We start from the raw sequence: 15273 nt of genomic DNA, 5'->3' as shown, positions 1-15273 counted from the left end.
CTATCAACTCTTTTCACAAATTATTCCAGATGCAACATCTATAAAACACTTCAGTTATAATGTTGAAATGCTATTGATTACACTTTCATTTGTATTTTTCTATATTCTTTGCAGCACAGGTTTATTCCATCTGAGACAGCAAAGCAACAATACTAAATGACTCTCAATAGGTTCCAAGACAGTAAAGAAGGTATACCAAAAGCAGTGTCATAGGTATGGTAATTCCAATCTGAGCTGTAGCACAAATACAAACCCATGAAGGCAAATTTCAATGATGCTCATGGGTCACTCCCTTTTAGCAAATGGAATTCTGGAAACAAAATGATCATCATTTTTCCAAGATACAAGATAAAGATTCAATTTAAAAAAATTGGAATTGACAGGGAACAAAATTATGATTGGAAAAGCTAATTTTTTTCAAAATAGGATGCTGTAAGTGTTTCCAGCATTTCAAAGGCAGGTAACTGAGTGATGGGACAAAGGGAGGAAGTGAAAGAGAGCAGGCTAACAGCATTATAGAATGATACAGCAGGGTACAGGCATTTCGGCCCACTGGGCCTATCCCACCCATCTACACTAGTTCTACATTCATCCTTTATTTTTAATCCCCAATATACCCTTCAACTCCCTGCATATTCCACCACAGACCTACAATCAGGGGCAATTTACAGTGGGCAGTTAACCCACTAAACTACATATCTCTGGATCTGGGAGAGAACTGGATCACCTGGTCAAAGGGAGAACATGCAAACTCTGCACCAACAGCATCAAAGATCAGGATTGAACTTGGGTTTCTGGTGCGGTGAGACAGCAGATTTACCATCTTTCAGATTAGATTATCAGTTGCTTTTCATGTTTTCTTTTCTTGTAACTTTTTATTCTCTCATGTTGCTTGTTTCTTCTAGTTTCAACTTTATACATTGATTCAAAATGTCTTCTTCGTTCCTAAGGCTTGTCCTAGGGTGTGTTCCCCCATTTAAAATGGCAAGCCCATTTAAATCACTTGAGTTGCTGTTCTTCAATTGTGAGGAAACAACTCAGTGACAACTTAGCAGGCTACTTAAACATGAGGACACCATAACCAGAGTTGAGTCCAGACTGTTACCTCCTGGTATCCAGAAGTAAGTAGCTGATCCTGGGGGCAGCTGAACAGGAACAGTGTCAGCTAATTGGTTCATATTTCTATGCTCAGGTATTGCTGTAAGAAATTAGGGATCAGAAATGAACCTTTCGTACTTGTTCAATACTGCACCATACCATTGTCAAGAATTAAACACACTCATTTGTACTTGGCATTTTGCCTGTCCCCATTGCAAAATAACTGAAGTTACCACGTGTGGATTCTGTCTATATGCCTTTAAAAAGTAACAAATAATTAGCAAAATATAGAATAAAAATAAACTTGCTGTAACAGCACACAGTCTGGAGTCTGAAGACAAAATAGCAAATCCCAATCCGGGGAGTTGGCAGGATTCTGGAAAACTTGAAGGGAAAAGGAAATGGAATGGGCAAGTATGTTAATACAGTTATTAATCTGAACCATGGACACGGATACCGATAATTGAGTTGTTAACTTGTACCAGTTACTGTTATTCATTAAAATACTCTTTATGCTTAGAGCTTTCACTAAATGAAGTGAAAGATCCAATGTTTATTTGTACCTCCCCAATATGTAGGTAGTGAAGAAAATAAAAGAGAAATGGACAGCAGGCTTTGGGCAAATTGACATTCCCACCAGGTGAAATACACAATTCAACCGAATTCACTTCAAAGCACCTTGCTGCTTGCTGTTCCTATACCTCATACACACTTTATGGTTACAGTATGTTCTCAGTTTTGTTGTACTAGACACACCGCTAATACCTGCTTGAGTAGCAGTCAGGAGAATGACACATCTAGAAATAAGATATTCTCAGCCTGGTCTTATACTTTGGGCTCTATATGTGCATTTTCTGCTTTGCACTGTCACCAGGCCAATTCTTTGGTAGGCACTGTGAATGTTGATAATTATTACAAAAAGAAAATCAAAGGCCAATAGATAATAGAATAAGGGCCACCTTATTACGTGTGCTGTTATTTTAATTTTATTATTTTACAGCAGAAAAGGTATCTTTAATGCATACTTATATAATTGAAGTTTGAATCAGAATTAGCATTTTATTCATTTGTTCCCTTGCTTTGGAGAGGTTTTGATAATATTAAGGATTACAAATGCAATATGTAGCTTTTGAGAAGTAAAGACAGGACTAGTCAAAGCCCCTTCCATCTGTAGCTCTGTATGCATTACAGTTCAAATCTGTTTTCTTAAGTCAAATTGTCAGACTATCTCTAGGAATGGTGACTATGTTCAGTTTTGTCAGGAGGATAAGGTTGTATCGTTTATTGATACACCTATATTTGCTCTGGAGATAAAATCTATAGCTGATTAACAATATATATTTCTAATAGCTGTATATCTCCATTCTCATAGCATCATCAATGTATGTGAGTGATTTTATATCAGTCAAAACTCACAGAGTTTCCAGCATCTGCAGATTTCCTAGAGTTTTCATTGGGAAGTTTTTATTTATATTTGTCTTGTGGAATCATTTGGCGGCAAATTTTGAAGATGCAGTTTAAATGAACTTTAAGGCAGCCAACAACACACACAAAATGCTGGTGGAACACAGCAGGCCAGGCAGCATTTATAGGGAAAAGCGCTGTCGACATTTCGGGCCGAGACCCTTTGTCAGGACGAACCGAAAGGAAAGATAGTAAGAGATTTGAAAGTAGTGGGGGGAGGGGGAAATGCGAAATGATAGGAGAAGACCGGAGGGGGTGGGATGAAGCTAAGAGCTGGAAAGGTGATTGGCAAAAGGGATACAGAGCTGGAGAAGGGAAAGGATCATGGGACGGGAGGCCTCAGGAGAAAGAAAGGGGGGGAAGCACCAGAGGGAGATGGAGAACGGGCAAACAACTAAATATGTCAGGGATGGGGTAAGAGAGGGAGGAGGGGCATTAACAGAAGTTAGAGAAGTCAATGTTCATGCCATCAGGTTGGATGCTACCCAGCCGGTATATAAGGTGTTGTTCCTCCAACCTGAGTTTGGATTCATTTTGACAATAGAGGAGGCCATGGATAGACATATCAGAATGGGAATGGGACGTGGAATTGATCCTCAGAAGGTCCAAATTGAGAAGCTCGAAAATGGATCCTGAAGCCAACTGGAGTCAGTTGGCGGCGGAGATACGTTCCAAGGAAGGATATATGGCTGTAATAGCAGGTCTGGGTCAAAATATGATCGAAAAGTTGAAGGGCTGAAGGAATTATAGATGGGGAGCAGCGAGAGAGGGTTTCACTGAACTCCCGTCGAAGAGAAGATTTAAACTTCTTCAGCGTAGGCATCACTGGCAGAGGCTTCACAGTAGTGAATTTAAAGAGCAAACACGAGGAAATCTGCAGATGCTGGAAATTCAAACAACAACACACACAAAATGCTGGTGGAACACAGCAGGCCAGGCAGCCACTTTCTTTCTGTGATTAGTGTTGATTATCATCTATTCACACAATAAATTCCTCTTTTAATGTGTTGGTGGCTTGTTTGACAATTTTTATGCTTTCTTCCTCGGAACCACCACAACAGATTTACAGATTTGACCTCAATTTAGATTTTTGATGCATTTTTGTCTCAGCAGATCACAATTGTTGATGATTGATTCATTAATGTCATTTTGAAGAACAAAGGAGAAATAGTACTGGTATTGGTTTATTATTGATACAGTGAAAAGCCCATCTTGCATTCTCTTTATACAGATGAAATTATTGCTCAGTGTATTGAGCTATAATAAGGTAACAATGCAGAATAAAGTGTAAAAGCTACTGGAAAAGTGGAGAACAGGTAAATGATAAAGTGTGAGATCATAATAAGGTAAATTATGAGGCCAAAAGCTCATCTTTTTGTACAAAAGGCCCATTTAAGAGTCTGATAACAGTGGGATTAAGCTGCTCTTGAACCTTCTGAGATGTGCTTTTAGGCGTCTGTATCTTCTGACCAATGAGAGAGAGGAGAAGAGAGAATGTCTACGGTGGATGGGATTTCTGATTATGCTGGCTGCTTTACCGAGGCAGTGGGAAGATAAAAAAAAGATAATCATCTTGAGAATGAAGGTTTGTGCCAAGAAGCTTTCAATTGTGAATCAACACTCATCCCAATAACAAAACTTCTTCATCAAGAGAACGCAGACGCACTTAAAAACCTCTCCACTTCTTTATACCTTTACCTTTCCAACTTGGGTGTCCCTGCTGTGGGAGTACCATACAGCACATGATAGTGCAGCATTTCAAGAAGCCAAGGGATTGAAGATTAATAGGTCCTCTACACCTACTGGTCAGTCTCCTCAGGAATTAAAGAAAATGACTACTGTGATAGTGCAAAATTGATTGTGATCTTCCATAATTCCCTAAATTCCAGGAAGAAGCCACCTGACTGAAAATCTATAAATGTATGTCAGTAAAGGGGGCCAACAGATAGAAGAAAACTACAAGACATTTATTATCAGGAAAATGTTGGAATCTATTATCAAGAAGGTATGCAGAAGCAGAATATTTACAAAAATTGAGCAGGATCAACATGATTTAGTGAAACGAAATTATCAGATTTTTTGCAGAAATCAGTAAAAGTAGTGTATTTGGATTTTCAGAAGACACTGAATAAAATGCCACATAGGTTACTTTCAACAAAGTAACTATACCATTGATCAATTAAGTAACAAAAAAATAGAGTTAGAATAAACAGATCATTTTCAGGATGGTAAACTGAATTATTCTGGGTACCACAGGGATCAGCACAATGGCCTCAATTATTTAAAGTTGATCTCTGTGAAAGATGGAGTATGTGGTAGCTAATGTTGCTGATGATGCAAAGACTGGCAGTTGGAGCATGATAAGGGGAAGTATGACATTATACATTTTTATAAAAAAATATAAAAGGAGAATATTGTTTGAATGGAGACAGCAGAGTACCATTGTATGGAGAGATCTGATTATCCTCACATATGAAACAAGACACACTTCACAGCAGATAACCAGGAAGACAAGTGGATTTTACTTTAACAAGTATAGAGTACAAACATAGGGAAATCTTGCATAATCAAAATGGGTGAGATCACAGATTTTGTACTTTGCTCAGTTTTGTTTCTTTTGTTTAAGGAGGCTTATCCTTGCGCTACCGATGAGAAACATTTCATGGGGTTGATTCTTGCGATGAAGAGGTTAGTGTAGGAGGAATTGTTGAGATAGGGCCATTTGCATTGGAGTAAGAGGTAATCTTACTGAAACATATAAGATTCACAGAGGAATTAACATGGTAGAAGCTGAAAGGATGCCTGCCTTGATTGGGGTATTGCCCATATTAGATGGATTGATTAGGAATTAATTCCATCAAAGTGTCATAAGTCTTTAGATCTCATTATCCCAGGGAACTGTGAAGACTGAATCACTGAAAATATTCAAAAGTGAAATAAGCAGGTTTTTGGTTGGTAGAGGAATCAACCATTCAGGAGAACAGGGGTGAAAGTGGAGCTGAGACCAAGATCAGATCACTCACAACCTTTTTGAATAATGATGCAGGTTTGATGGCCATGCAACCTACTTTCACTCCAGTTCCTTGTGATCTTATAAGCCTGCCATCCAATAATATCTAATTCAGCAAAATCAAAATTATTAAAATAGGTTCTGATGAAAGGTCATCAATCTGAAATGTTAACTGTTTCTCTCTCTACAGATGTTGCCTGACTGTTGAACATCCTCTGCATTTTATATTGAATTTTTAGTATTAATGTATGTGTTTTTTAATAAGCTGAAGCCCCAGATTTACTTCAGTTTAATTAAATATTGGTATTATTAATATCACTAGAAAGTGCACCTTTCATTCTGTTTTCTATTTACTCCACTTTTTCAGACAGCATCATCACAAAGTTGATAAAAACCTGAGGAATGATAGCAGTACATCTAGACAAGGTCAGAAGGTGGCTGATAACCTCAGGGAAGCAAACAACAGCAGTATTACAAAAAATATTATCAGTAGCTCATCAATGATGTTAATGTATGCTAGGGCAGTATTATTTGATATCTCTGCAATCAATGGCATTTCTAGCCTCACTTTCCTATCAGAGATGATGACAGAGGTCACTTGGAAATAAAGAAAGGATTTGGCAAAGTCTCAGCAGGGATGTGAGTCATTGAACGTAGAGAAAAGAAAGCTGAAAAGAACACTGGTAGTAGATCTGAAGAGTCAAGAACCAATAATGGTAGTCGTAGTCACAGAAGATGTAGCCCCCTATTGATTGTTCTGCCAGATTCAGTAAACAGAAATGACTTCAGCAATAATTGCTTGTGGAATTGTTATCTTTCAATTTACTTGCCGAAAACAGTGAAGGGTTATTTAAATCTAAATCAGTTCTTTAGGTAACAATTCAGATGGTGAGACAATGACTATAAAATAGTATTGATTGTGTGCCTTTTCATCTTACACATTGAGAGATGCTCGGTGGAAAGCTATGAGACACTGATGGCACAAAGGTAATTAAAACTTAGTATATTTCTCTATTTTAATTCAAAGGAATTTTAAATACTCCCTTATTTCACATTTAAATCTAACTAGGACAAAAAGCATAAAAAAGGAAAATCTGCTTGTGAATCTAAAACATAAGATGAATGGGATAGGGGTGCCCTGAAAATGCACTGAATTAAAATCTAATTGATGAGTATTCACTTTCATTATCTATAATTACATCAAGGCCACTTTCACATGATGTGTGAATGTATATCCAGAAGACTCAGCTGTTTCATCCAATCAAAAATCACTGTTGATAAAAATTATTTTCATGATTTCAGTGCTATGCTCTGGTTAAAGTGAGTGACCTTCAAAGTTATTTTTGAGTCTTTCGATATGCATGAATATTGTGCATTCACTGATAAATCTCTTCCTTATAATACTGATTAGGCCACCTCTGGTATATTATGTGCAGTTCTGGTTGCCACACTAGAGGAAGTATGTGATTGCACTGAAGACGGTGTATCAGAGATCCACCAGAATATTGCCCAGAATTGAATGCTGCAATAATGAGGAGAGTCTGGATAGGCTGGACTAGTTTTTAAAGCAGAGAAGGCTGAAGGAGGAACTGATAGAGGTCCGCACAATTATAGGCAAAGATAGTGTGGATACTACAAAACTTTTTCCTAATGGCAGAGGTATCTAAGGCATTAGGGCATTGAGTTAAGGTGAGCAGTAGAAGTTTAGAGGGGTTCTGAAGAAATGTTTCAATTAGAGGGTGGTTGCATACTGGACTGCATTGTCTGAGAAGGTGAAGTATGTAGGTACAGTACTCTCATAACATTTGAGAAGCAACTGTGAGAGTACTGGAATTGCCAAGGTATAGGTTATGAATCAAGAGATGGTAATCAGAATTGGTATAGACAGGGAATGACATGGTAAGCTGAAGATTTGCTTTTGCGTTTCTTGATACCATAACCACAAAATGTTTGTTGTATTATTTCCGAGTAGCTTTGAATAACATATCTCTCCATCTTTATAATGGCTCTGAAGGGTCCTTCATCTGTCTGACATGGTGATACCTTCTAGTCCTGAGAATCCATTCTACCCTTGTGTGCCAGCTCATCCCACAAATAATACCATGGACTATCCATTACCACTTTCTTCTTGGCATCATCATCAACTCAGGCACTGGTGCAGATTCATTGACAATTATCTCCAACCCAAATCACACAAGAAACAATAAGTGCTGAGGAAGAAGTGGTAGAGGATGAGTTGAAGACACTGGGCTTCAGACCCTGCAAAGCACCAGCTCGGATACAGGTATCATGAGGGCTGAAGTGATTAAGTCTCTGGCTTGACTATAGTCATTAGTGCCAAGCGACACAAGTGACACTAATGACTATAATTAAACCAGAGGTTAAAAACGTAAATATACCAGATCCCAGATGGATGGCTGCTCAATAGTGCTGCTGGGAGTATTCAGATGAAGATGACAACCGTATACTGTATATGGGCAATATGAATGCATGGTGAAAAGTTTGGCTTAAGGTTGTGATAGGTCAAAAGAGCTTGAAGGAGGCCAACCCTAAACCCAAACAATTGTTTCAGCTTCGTTTTTGCTTGCCCCTCATTTTCCCTATGCTCCCATCATATGCCACCCAGCTACTTGATTCAGCAGCTCTGACGTGGCCTGGCCTCCTGTCACTGAAGCTCTCTTTTCACATTTCCTATCAGGCTGTCCCTGGTTCCTTCTAAACCTGAGATCATCTGGGCAGCATAGGTCTTTATCAGCTCCTCATTCCATTCCATCCCATCCTTTCTATGGTCATTTTCAGTATCATTTGGACAACTTACATTGTGAGTTTATGTGGACTCCATAATCACAATTCCATATTAGGCCAAAAGACTTGCACATTTCCAGACAATCTAGTACTTCAGCTAAATCTCTCCAAACTTCTTGGCATTCCAATATCACCATAGATCCCAAGAACATTAAAGTAGAGGCCAGCCAATCCCAGCCCTAAAACTAAGAAATACCTGTCTCAATCCCAGCACCACTTCCTCTTACAACTGATAGGACCCATTGCCATAGAAGACCACTGCAAAATAGAATGAGCACATGTAAAATCATAGAAGGTATATGGAAGGAATTAAGAAATAGAAAAGAACAAGGAAGCCGTTTGTGGAAGTTACTCCCTGGAGAGTGAAATACAGTAAATTTTATTATAAAATAAACCAACGCAGTGACTTTTCTTTGTCAAAAAAAAAGCCAATTTTAATCATCTTACTATTAAAAATAGAAAAAAAACCAAATCATTTAGTTTACCTGGCAATTGAAGCAATTTTCCTGATCTAATATCGAATGCAGCACAATTATATTAAATGTCAGTGCATAAATAGTGTGGATTACCAACATTCTGATTATGTCCAATTTTAAAAATGTATGATGTGTAGTCAGTCTCAAAAGAGAATAAAGCAGCTTTCCATGACATGAGCAGGACTGAAGTTAATATTTGCATGCAGTGTGCAGCATGACCAGAATTCATATGACTCATTTGTGTGCATTATATGCACTGCATCAGCATCTCATAATTGAGGGCTTCTAGTTTTACTAGATAAAGTATTTCTAATCTACTCTGCAAGCTGAATCCAAATGTCTTATGTTCTAAGTTATAATGACAAGTAAACATATGAGTGGTTTCCCATTTCTAACTTTTTTTTGAAGGCTGCTTGTGGATAGGTATGGCTTCAAAGAATGACCCTCTGAAATTATTCCTACTGCTGAATGGTCAGATAGTATCAATAGACGATGAGCCTTTGATCTGAAATATTCGCACTTTCCCTTTCCACAGATGCTGCCTGATTTTCAGAGTGTTTCCAGATATTTCTTTTTTTTACATTAAGGCCAAGGCACAAGAGATCTGGTGGATGCTGGAAATCGTGAGCAATACACACACAAAATACTGCAGGAACTCAGCAAGTCAGGCAGCATCTATGGAGGGAAATAAACAGTTCATGTCTTGGGTTGAGGCCTGATGAAGGGTCGCGGCCTAAAACATCGACTCTATATTTCCCTTCATAGATACTGGCTGATTTGCTGAGTTCCTCCAGCATTTTATGTGCATTGCTCTTCATTAGACCCCATTTTACTAAGTAAAAGGGCTGGGCAAGCATTGGACTGTATACTGCTCTGTAACCAAGAGAAGTGGAGCACAATATACCGGAGGATAAGGTACGGTAAGGAAAGGAAGGGCAAGTGTAGCTATAAGGATAAAAAGCAATTTTGCTCAAAGCTGTAAGTACAATTTGTGAACTCCTAATGCTAGCTCAAGTGTTAGTTCTGAGGAGGGAGCGTTGAGGCTCAGTCCGTTTCCCTGGAGCAGAGGAAGTTAAAATGGGGCATGATTGAGGGATGTAGAAGCCATGCGCCAAGTTTTCTATCTGTATTCTGTGCTGTGCATTTATTATGGTAGCTAATTACATGGGTGGGAGGGGGCACGATAAAAGTGAAGGTATCAGTTATGTATCCTTGCTATGTTTCAGGCAGCTTCAGAGCTGTGGACTGCCTGGTGCGATATCTTTTATTAATTGCTTAATTACACTTGAAGTTACTTAACTTTAAGTACATTTAATATTGCTAGCTTTAGTTTCATTGCTTCAAGATTGTATGTTTTGCTAGTTGATAATAAGGATCAAATACATTACTTTGACTTTTTGAACATTATTATTGGATTGAATCAGAGGGTGTGCCATACAGGTTAACTCCCCATGCTTTGCCTCTAACAGTGGTGTTGGTTTGCTCAAATGGCTGCTACAAGGTATGTAAAATTACGATGTTTATAGATAGGATAGGTTGCATAAATTTTTCCCTTTATCAGACCGGATAAAATTATGGGATGTAGATATAGGACAAGACGTGACAGATTAACAGGGGATCTAAGGGCAGGCAGTTTAATGCAGAGAGTGCTGAGTTACCTGGAATTCAGTGTTAGAGAGAGATGGAAGCAGAGTCACTGAAAGCATTTAAAAAGTAGGCAGACAAGCACTTAAATCACATGAGCATAGAAGGCTACAGGTCAAGTACTAGAATATGGCATTAATACAGACAGGTGCTCATTGGTCAACGAGGATGTGGTGGACCCAATGACATGTTTCCATGCAGTATGTTACACAGCATAAACTGCAACAGCTTTTAAAATGAGAGTTATATTTGTCTGTAAGGCTTACATGAGTTATGTGCAATAACCCCGGGCTTGATTAATCATTGTGCAGAAGTCCCACTGGGTGGCATAGGCATATCATAAGAAAATGTACACAAAAGCCTGGCCCCCAGGCCTTCCTAGCATTGTGGAAGATGGCCAGCTTGCAGGCAATGAGTTGAGACCAGGATGGGGTGAAAGTTATCTGGACAACAGATGAGCCAACTTGCTGAGAGTGATTCCCATTCCAGGGCATTGGGGCCATTTCGGGGGAAGGTCAAACCTGTACAGACTGACAGCAGTACTAGGACATTTTGCAGGGGCGTTTGCTGAAGTTTAGGGAATGTGTTTGAAAGTGACGAAGGATGAGCACTGCAAGGTGGAGCTAAAAAGCAGAGAAACGGTACAAATGGAATTGGAAAATCAAAAACAGCACCAGATGAAGAAACAGAAAGTGATTAGATAGGACCAAAGCATGAGAGAGTGCTAGAGGTCTGATGTTAATTTGCACTCATGCATATAATTGCAAAGAGTGCATTAAATAAGCATGGTGAGCTGTAAACACAATTAACCCCATGGGATTACAGAGCTGTGGCAACAATAAAGACCTGGCTAAAATATGTAGGCGATGGCTTAAATTAACCCTGACGTTTAGAAAAGATAGGTAAAGGAAGGAGGAGTTAGTGGGGAGAAAGGGCAGGGTCTGCGCAGTATTAATTTAGGAGAATATTGGAGTGAGAGGATGACAAGGATGATCAAGACCAAAAACCACCTATTTGCTGTGAGTAAAGAAACATTTGAGTGGTATTTACATTGCTAGGGAGGATATCGAGCAGCAATTCATTGGGATGTTATAGTGAGTGGAGAAGTGAAAATGAGGAACGACAGGTTATGAGAGAAGGCCAGCAGCAAACATAAAGAATTCAAAATAAACAACGGGAGGGCTGGAAGAGTTCCAGTAAGATGGTGGTGTGCTCAGTTCCAGCGGCTTCTGTGGAGCCAACCAAAGGTGTTATCGTCTTTTATTCTTTATGATCACAGGGCCCTGCTGTACATTACGAACTTAAAGGTACCCCATTAGCGAGTTGCACACTGGCAGAGAAACGGAAGGAGCTGGGCTTGGTGGGATTGTGCTGGCGCCTGTGTCAGAGAGGCGTCGGAGGAGATGGTGCGTGAAGGCAGTTTGCTGTCTAACAGCGAGTGACAGTCTTCTCCGCTTTTTTTTTGTGATCGCAAGACCTTTTTGGACATTGTTAATATGAAATGCTGCCTGTCCGATTCACTGATTTATTGACAGACCAGGCGTCAAGCCGTGGTGTTGCCTCTTTACAGGAGAGAGGCGTTGAAGTCGGTACACCCCACCACAGTGCTGATGGCAATGTGATACAGCGTCCAAGCTGGAGTTGGTGCTGCCCCCAAAGTGTTCACTCAGCAGATGACAAGCCACATTGTGTTCAACTGCAGACTGCTGCAACATTCATGGTCTCGGGGTCTAGGACTATATTTTCTGTGTTACCGTATTTTACTGATATCTTATATGTGCTTTGGCCCCCAGAGTAACACTGTTTCATTTGGCTGAACTCATGGGTATTCAGGTATGGTTGAATGATAATTAAACTTGAACTATGAACTATGAGAGTAGTTGAGTGAGCAGAGACTGGAAAGGAAATCTACTTTAGAAGGTAGAAGGCAGGTCTTATGTACAAAATTAGCATTTTATAAAATACAAAAACCAGAGTTTTACAAATAGAGGCATAAAATGTGTGGCTTTGGAGCCGGTACAGATAAGGTACAGCAGATTGATTCCAGAGATGATGGGGTTAGCCTACAAGGAGAGATTAAGTCACCTGGGGCTATACTCACTGAAAATCAAAAGAATGTGAGGGGATCTCATAGAAGCATATAAACTATGAAAGGGATAGATAAGAGAGAGGCACAAAAGCTGTTTTTACTGATAAATGAGACTAGAACTAGGGGACATAGCCTCAAGATTCATGGGAATAAATTTTGTACGGAAATGAGGAGAAACTGCTTTTCCACAGAGAGGAGTAAATCTATGGAATTCTCTGTACAGGGAACCAGCAAAGGTTACCTCATTAAGTCTATATATAAACAATTAGAATTTTTACATAGCAGGAAAAATTAGGGTTGTGAGGAAAAGACAGGTAGGTGGAGCTGAGCCTATGGACAGAACAACCAATATCTTATTGAATGGTGCAGTAAGTTCGATGACCAAATATCCTACTTCTGCTCCTATTTCTCATATTCTTATGAATATAGGAGCAATGAAGTTTTGATGAACCATTAAAAGAAACACTTCTTCAGCCACTGGATGCCACACTTTCAAGACAGTACAGAACAGATTTACCAAAATAAATCCAAGGATGCAGGACTTTAGTTAAATAAATATACCAGAAGAGTTGGCACCATGCTCCTTGGAAAGGAGGGGATGATAAAGGAATTTAAAATCTGAACAGCATAAATAGAGTAGATAGAGAAATTATTTCCAATGCTGAAGGGATCAAGGCGACAACAAAAAAAAACCCAGAGGTATGATGAGGGAAAAGCTTTTTTCTAATATAGCGAGTAGCTCGGGATTAGAAGGCACTGCCAGATCCACCTGTAGCGTTTAAAAGAGAGCTGGTCTGAAATAAACAAAAATATTTGCCTGACTTTTGTGACAAGGGTAGAAGTGAGACAGGGGTAGAAGTTGGGTTATTCTTAAACAGACTCCACAGAGCAACAATGGGCAGAATTAGCTTCTTCCATGCCATTTGTGGTTCTGTGGTGATGAAGTTTGACTGGGGTGTTGGGGATGAAGAGGGAGTTTTGGTGGAGAGAAAATTGGGGAGCAGGAGGGCATTAGTGGCAAGAGGGAGACAGAGGTGGTCAGTAACCATGAACACAGGTGGATGCATTGTACGCCTAGGACGGTTCAGGTAGGGGTGAATGTTGAAGCACAACTAACCTCATTAGATGAGACCTGTTTCAATGTTTGCTAGTCTCATCTACACAAATGACATTAAATCCACTGTCCCATTATTATGTTTATAAGGCAGATTTCACATTAAAATACTTTGTTCCGTGACAGTTCTCTTTGGCCTGAGCATTCTCTTCTCTTAAGTATGAGAAGCAAAAGGAAACTATATTGTGACTATCAGAAAAGCTGTTCATCTTCCAAACTGGAACCAATACACACAAATTTGTTAATGTAATTTTCCTCTTAGAAAGGGATACAAAAGCAGGTCTTATATTGTACTTAGTATTCAGCAATTTACCACATCTGATCAGTAAACTCAAACTGAGTGAACGGGTGGGTTCCAGTGATTACTGAGTACAATTATAGTTGACATTATAATTAAAGTCAAGGCCAACAGTCACAATGGAGGCCTCCAGACAAGAGCAGACTTTCCATGATAAAATCACCATGGAAAATTAAGGTTCAGGGGACAAGGGAGTGACGATCAGGGTGTGGAAAAAGCTGATACTGAAATGACATTAATCATGTAAAGGTAAATAACTTCTGAGAGTGCCTGGATGAATTTCCTGAGTAATGTGAAACAATTGGAAACAACCACCCATTTTTTATTGCATTTCACTTCGACTAAATCTAGTTTTAATTGCCTGACAGCAAAGCCAAAATTATATACTTGACATTTTTTGATCAATATTTTGTTTCTTGATCCTAGGAGCATATTTATTCAAAAATCAAATGGACAAGGTTGGATATTAAACGTGTCCTGTGCATAGAAAATTAAGCCATACCATTTATCATTAACTCAAATAAAAAGTTGGCAATTCTAATTTGGTCAAATAAATGCAGATTGGTCTTCTGGAATATCTAGGTACAGACAAGGAATGGGTAAAACTGTATTAAATAATTGTAAATTTTCATATTAGGAACCTGTCAGGAACTCTCAACTTAACCATTTAGCCTAAACTTAATTGTGGGGGCAAAAATCAGGAGTTATTACTAATATTAAAAATGACAAAGCTGGAATGAAAACTGTTTTCCAGAATGCATTTGATGCAGATACAAGAGACTACAGATGCTGGAATCTGGAGCAACAAACAATCCACTGTGGAGGGGCGGGGGGCGATTGAGTGGCATTTATAGGGGAAAGAAATTATCAATGCCTTGGGTTGAAAACCTGTATCAGGACTCTATTTTGGGTAAAAACCCCCGAGTTCTGATGGAGATTTCATCTTGAAACACTGACAAAACCTCTCCCTCCACAAGTGCCGTTCAACCCGCTGAGTTTCTTGAGCAGATTGCGTGATGCATCTGAGGTTTTGATTTGAAGAAACAGAAGAAGATAAAGACAGAATGTCTTTATAGTTCATGAAACAAATAGTCCACAAGTTCCTCCCAAATTATTGTACATTTGAAGTGCTGATCTATAACATCTCCCTAGTTGATTCTAGTCTACTGATGTTGTAAATGACCTTTTATACCCTGATATGGCAAAAGCCTTGGATGGGACACTTCTGTACTGTATTTTAAATATAAATTGCGCAAGCCATATTTATGATGCAGT

At 39.1% G+C, this 15273-nt stretch overlaps 1 protein-coding gene across 3 annotated transcripts in view; it reads right to left on the bottom strand.

Annotated features, from left to right (window-relative positions):
* The window catches only part of ccdc149a (coiled-coil domain containing 149a), an 81709-nt gene that overhangs the window by 46733 nt on the left and 19703 nt on the right, over positions 1–15273 (bottom strand). The gene's annotated exons all lie outside the window — the stretch shown is intronic.

The sequence above is a fragment of the Hemitrygon akajei genome, chromosome 13 (genome assembly GCF_048418815.1).
Source record: "Hemitrygon akajei chromosome 13, sHemAka1.3, whole genome shotgun sequence".
NCBI lineage: Eukaryota > Metazoa > Chordata > Chondrichthyes > Myliobatiformes > Dasyatidae > Hemitrygon > Hemitrygon akajei.
This window is presented reverse-complemented; position numbering and strand designations above follow the sequence as displayed.